The sequence below is a fragment of the Ursus americanus genome, chromosome 15 (assembly GCF_024610735.1).
Source record: "Ursus americanus isolate L20-20 chromosome 15, mUrsAme1.1.p, whole genome shotgun sequence".
Classification (NCBI taxonomy): Eukaryota; Metazoa; Chordata; class Mammalia; order Carnivora; family Ursidae; genus Ursus; species Ursus americanus.
In genome coordinates, this window is record NC_142141.1 from 59,504,272 (window position 1) to 59,510,703 (window position 6,432).

Genomic DNA, 6,432 nt, shown 5'->3' on the forward strand with positions numbered 1-6,432 from the left:
CACGGTTTGCTGTGTTATATGGGCCAGGTTACTTGACTGCTTTGAGCACCCACGCCCTTCCTTAAAAATGGGTAAGAAACCTAGCTTAAGAGGTTGATGTAGAATTTAAATAAGAATGACTGTATCAAAGGCCCAGCACTTGGTAGTGATCAATAACTATTAAGCTCTTCCCGAGACCCGCTTCCCTGGCATATGCCTCCATCGCCCAAATGAATGCTTTATTAACTCATATATCAAAGACACTAGATACACTTGGTATTTGAGAAAGAACTTAGTGTACATTTTATATTCTCTGGTAAATTGAATCAGCATATGGATATGTAAGGATGTGTAAACCTAGGTTTCCCTAAAGACTCTGCGTTACATAGTTAATTGAAGGGAATGCGCCAGCCAATCCCCCCATTTTTTGTCTTCGGATGCCTGGTTCTGGGCTTTTGTCCTAAGAGCTCTCAATTTCATTACTCAGCTCAGAGCTCAGAGAAGCTGTGTGGCTCCAGCCCTGGGTAAGCCGGCTTCCTGAGGCAGGGGGAGGGTTCTCGGGTTCTTTCCCTTGTCCGCGCAGGCATGGGGGCTGGGGGCACAAGCAGGTGGGTGTGGATGAACTGGGATGCACTGGCGATCCCCGTCGAGACGAACCCAGTTCGTAGCTCAATCCTCTCTTATGGAGAATACAGAAAAGAATGTGTTTATAGGAATAGGTGTTTGAAAAAAAATCAATAATCTGAATGATAGTAGTAGCATCACTGATTGACTGAGTACATGCCAGGCCCTGTTCCAAGCACTTCAAATGTATTTAAATGTGTTAACACCATCTGCCCAACAAGCCAAAGGAGGTACCAGTTATCATCCTCATTTTAGAGACTAGGAAACTCAGGCCCAAGGGAGGGTCACTGAGTTGTTCAAAATCCCAGAGCCAAAGGCAAATGTCTTGATCCAAGGCAGTGTAGCTCTGGAGTCTGGGCTCTTGTGCGCACATTCGTTTCATTGATTACTAGCCGACGTATCGTTTGTACAATTATCTTGCTCAGAGTGATGAGGGAGCAGAAGGCTGGCTGAAGACAAAGCATAAGTTGACACCCCGCAACCTCCCCCAACCCCCACTCTTGGGTGAGACCTGTGTGACATTCTTCCGGGAAGCCCCCAACCATCTCAAAGCTAATGCCTTGCTAGAGGGGTAAACAGCCTTAACTTGACAAGGGCAAGGCCTCCGGTATCCTGTGAGTCTTCTTTAACATATGGAAGTACTTTCTCAACCTCCCGGTTTCCTTACCTCCCCCAACCCCATAGTGTATAATCAGCCACCCTCACAACCCGGGGCAGCAGCTCTTTCTGCCCACGGGTCCTGTCCCCGTGCTTTCATAAACCACCATTTTGCACCAAAGACTTGTCAAGAATTCTTTCTTGGTCGTGGGCTCCAGACTCCACCCCACTGAACCTCACCTATATTTCAAAACCCCACCAAGAGGAAAGCCCTTTCTCAATCCCAAGCTTAAACCCTCAGATTTATTTGTTTGGTGTTGGTGCAGGGTATTAAATAACTAGAGTCGTCTCAGCAAAAACAATTACGACTTCATTTGAAATTCAAGTTTATTAAGCATCGTTGATTCTATTTTCAAGTGAAATAACCTTTCAGTTAGGTTTATGAGTCCTTATGTTGTTGGCAATTTGTTCAATGGCAAAGAATCCCATTGAAGTTAGTCGTGGCGTGCTACCAAGGAAAAGCGATTATTTTCATTAATTGTCTCTTAGGTTGTAAAGCGTAACCACAGAGCATCCCACTGATACCTCGAGAGGGTCAGAAACAGAAGGCTGCGCTTCGGGTTAAAGCAGAGTCTTTGGGTGCCTGCTTAACTGTGATATTAGGAGCAGAGGGAGGCAGTAAGAAAACTGTAACAGAAATGAAAACAGGTAACTCCGATAGCCAGTCACTCGTTACATGGGCTTCACTGTATCCAAGCCTGCTGTCTGAGCTTACCTGGGGTGACGCAGTCAAACTGGAAGAAGGCCCAGTTCCTATCCCCATCTTACGATTATCTTATAACCTTACAGAATTCTAAAAGTTACCCCCATGTTACTCAAAGGAAACCACACAGATGGTCCCCAAACACACGAAGGCTTGACCTAAGATTTTTCAACTTTACAGTGGTGTGGAAGCAAGAGGCATCCAGTAGAAACTGTTCTCTGAATTTGGATCTTTTCCCAAGCCAGTGATATGCAGTCTGATCCTCTCTAGTGATGCTGGCAGTGGCCGCAGACCTCAGTCAGCCACAGAATCACGAGGGTCAGCAACCCATACACGTGACAACCACTCTAAACCCATACGACCAGGCTCTTTGTCTTCTGGTACAATATTTAATGAATTACATGAGATAGTCAACACTGTGTTATAAAATAGGCTTTGTGTTAGATGATTCCGCCCAACTACAGGCTCACATAAGTGTTCACAGAACATTTAAGGTAGCCTGGACTAAGCCGTGATGTTCCGTAGGTCAGGTGTATTTTTTTTTAAATTTAATTCCAATACAATTAACATACAGTGTTACGTTAATTTCAGGTGTACAATACAGTGACTCAGCAGTTCTATATATTAGTGCTCATCATGGTAAGTACACTCTTAATTATTCCCTTTACCTGTTTCCCCCAACCCCCCACCACTTCCCCACTGGTGACCATGAGTTGGTTCTGTAGAGTTAAGAGTTTGTTTTTTGGTTGGTCTCTTCTTTGTTCATTTGTTTTGTTTCTTAAATTCCACATGTGAGTGAAATCATACGGTATTTGTCTTTCACTGACTGACTTACACCTTCCAGATCCATTCATGTTGTCGCAAATGAAAAGAATTCATCCTTTTTATGGCTGAGTAATATTCCACTGAATATATATATATATATATATATATATATATATATATATACACACACACACGCATGCCACTTCTTTTTTATCCATTCCTCTATAGATGGACACATGGACCGCTTCCATAATTTGGTTATTATAAATAATGCTGCAGTGAACATGGAGGTGCGTATATCTTTATGATCAGTGTTTTCAGATTCTTTGGGTAAATACCCAGTAGTGGAATTACTGGATCATATGGTAATTCTATTTTTAATTTTTTGAGGAACCTCCATACTGTTTTGTACAGTGGCTGTACCAGTTTGCACTTCCACCAACAGTGCATGAGGGTTCCTTTTTCTCCACATCCTCGTCAACATTAGTTGTTTCTTGGGTTTTTTATTTTAACGTTTTGACAGTTGAGAGGTGATATCTCATTGTGGTTTTGACTTGCCTTTCCCTGATGATAAGTGATGATGAGCATCTTTTCACGTATCCGTCGGCCATCTGTATAACTTCTTTGGAGAAATGTCTTATCCATGTCTTCTACCCATTTCTAATTAGATTGTTTGGGGTTTTTTGGTGTTTCGTTGTATAAGTTCTTTATATAATTTGGATACTAACCCTTTCTCAGATATATCATTGCAAATACCTTCTTCCATTTAGTAGGTTATCTTTTAGTTTTGTTGATTTCCTTTACTGTACAGAAGCTTTTTGTTTTGATGAAGTCCCAATAGTTTATTTTTGCTTTTATTTCCCTTGCCTCAGGAAACATATCTAGAAAAATGTTGCTACAGCTGATGTCAAAGAAATTGCTGCCTGTTCTCTTTTCTAGAAGTTTTATGGTTTCAGGTCTCACATTTAGGTCTTTAATTCATGTTGAGTTATTTTTGTGTATAGTGGAAGAAAGCGGTCCAGTTTCATTCTTTTGCATGTTCTTGTCTAGTTTTCCCAACATCATTTGTTGAAGAAATGGTCTTTGTCCTATTGGATATTCTTTCTTGCTTTGTCAAAGATCAATTGACTACATAATCTTGGGTTTATTTCTGAGTTTTCTATTGTGTTCTATTGATCCAGGTGTCTAATTTTGTACCTGTACTGTATTGTTTTAATTACTACAGCTTTATTTTTTTTTTAAGATTTTATTTTTAAGTAATCTCTACACCCAGTGTGGGCTCAACCTTACAACCCCGAGACCAAGAGTCACATACTCTACCGACTGAGCCAGCCAGGCGTCCCTAATTTCTGTGGCTTCGGAGTATCACTTGAAGTCAGGAATTGTGATGCCTCCAGCTTTGTTTCTCTTTTTCAAAACAGAATTGTCTATTCAACATCTCTTGTGATTCCATACTAATTTTAGAATAGTCTGTGCTAACTCTGTGAAAAATGCTGGTGGTATTTTGATAGGGATTGCATTAAATGTGTAGATTGCTTTGGGTAGTATAGACATTTTAACAATATTTGTTCTTCCAATCCATGAGCATGGAATGTCTTTCCATTTTTTGTGTCATCTTTAATTACTTTCATCAGTTTTTTATAGTTTTCAGAGTACAGGACTTTCACCTCTTTGGTTAAGTTTATTCCCAGGTATTTTATTATTTTTGGTGCAATTGTAGATGGGATTTTTTATTAATTTCTCTTTCTGTTACTTCATTATTAGTATATAGAAATGCAATGGATTTCTATTCATTGAGTTTGTATCCTGTGACTTTACTGAATTCATGTATCAGTTTGAATCATTTTTTGATGGAGTCTTTAGGATTTTCTATATATAGTATCATGTAATGCGCAAATAGTGAAAGGTTTACTTTTTCCTTACCAATTTGGATGTCTTTCATTTCTTTTTGTTGTCTGATCACTGTGGCTAGGACTTCCATTACTCCGTTCGATGAAATGGTTAGAGTGGACATCCTTTTCTTGTTCCTGACCTTAGGGGAAAAGCTCTAAGTTTTTCCCCATTGAGTATGATGTTAGCTGTAAGTTTTTTTACATATAGCCTTTATTTTATTGAGATATTTTCCCTCTAAACCTACTTTTCTGAGAATTTTTATCATAAATGGATATTGTACTTTATCAATTGTTTCTTTTTCTGTGCCTATTGAAATAATCACATGGTTTTTGTCCTTCCTATTATTGATGCGGTGTATCACGTTGATTGGTTTCTGAGTATTGAACTACCTTGCATCCCCGGAATAAACCCACTTGGTGATGGTGAATTTTTTTTTAATGTATTGTTGGATTTGGTTTGCTAATATTTTGTTGAGGATTTTTGCATTTAATTTCATCAGAAATATTGCCCTATAGTTCTCTTTTTTTATTGATGTCTTTATGTGGTTTTGTTATCCGGGCAATGCTGGGCTCATAAAATGAATTTGGAAGCTTTTCTTGCTCTTCTACTTTTTGGAATAATTTGAGAAGACTGTGTATTAACTCTTCTTTAAAGGTTGGTTGAATTCACCTGTGAAGCCATCTGTTCCTGGACTTCTCTTTGTTGGGAGGTTTTTGATTGCTGATTCAATTTCATTGCTGGTAATCGGTCTGGAAATTTGTTGTTGCTTCGTGCTTCAGTTTGAGTGGGTTATGTTTCTAGGAATTGATCCACTTCTTGTAGGTGGTAGAATTTGTTGGCGTATAATTTTTCATAATGTTCTCTTATGGTCCTTGTGTATCTGTGGTGTTGGTTTTTATTGCTCCTCTTTCATTTCTGATTTTGTTTATCTATATTCTCTCTCTCTCTCTCTCTCTCTTTCTCCCTCTTTGGTGAGTCTGGCTGAAGTTTTATCAATTTTGTTGATCTTTTCAAAGAATCAGCTTCTGGTTTCATGGATCTGTTCTATTATTTCCTTTTCATTTTCTCTATCATTTATTTCTGCTCTAATCTTTATTATTTCCTTCCTTCTACCAGTTTTGGGGTTTGTTTGTTCTTTTTCTGGCTTCTTTAGGTGTAAGGTCAGTTATTTATTTGAGATTTTTCTTGCTTCTTGAGGTAGCCTGTATAGCTATAAACTTCCCTCTTAGAATAGCTTTTGCTGCATCCCAAAGACTTTGGATCACTGGGTTTTGATTTTCATTTGTCTCCATGTGTTTTTTTTTATTTCTTCTTTGATTTCTTGGTTGACCCATTCATTGTTTAGTAGCGTGTTATGTAACCTCCATGTATTTGTGTTCTTTCAAGATTTTTCTCGTGGTTGATTCTAGTTTCATACAATTGTGGTCTTAAAAGATGCATGGTATGACTTCCATCTTTTTTAATTTGTTGAGATTGGTTTTGTGGGCTAATATGTCATCTCTTCTGAAGAATGTTCCATGTGCACTTAAAAGAATGTTTATTATGCTGCTTTAGGATGGAATGTTCTGGATATATCTGTTAAATGCATCTGGTGCAGTGTGTCATTCAAAGTCACTGTTTCCTTTTTGATTTTATGTTTGGGTGATTTTTCCATTGATGTAAATGGGAAGTTAAAGTCCCCGCTATAGATTACTTCTTTCATGTTTGTTACTGGCTGTTTTATGGATTTGGGTGCTCCCATGTTGGATGCATACGTATTTTCAATTATTATTTCTTCCTTTTGGATTGTTCCCTTTATGACTATATATTGT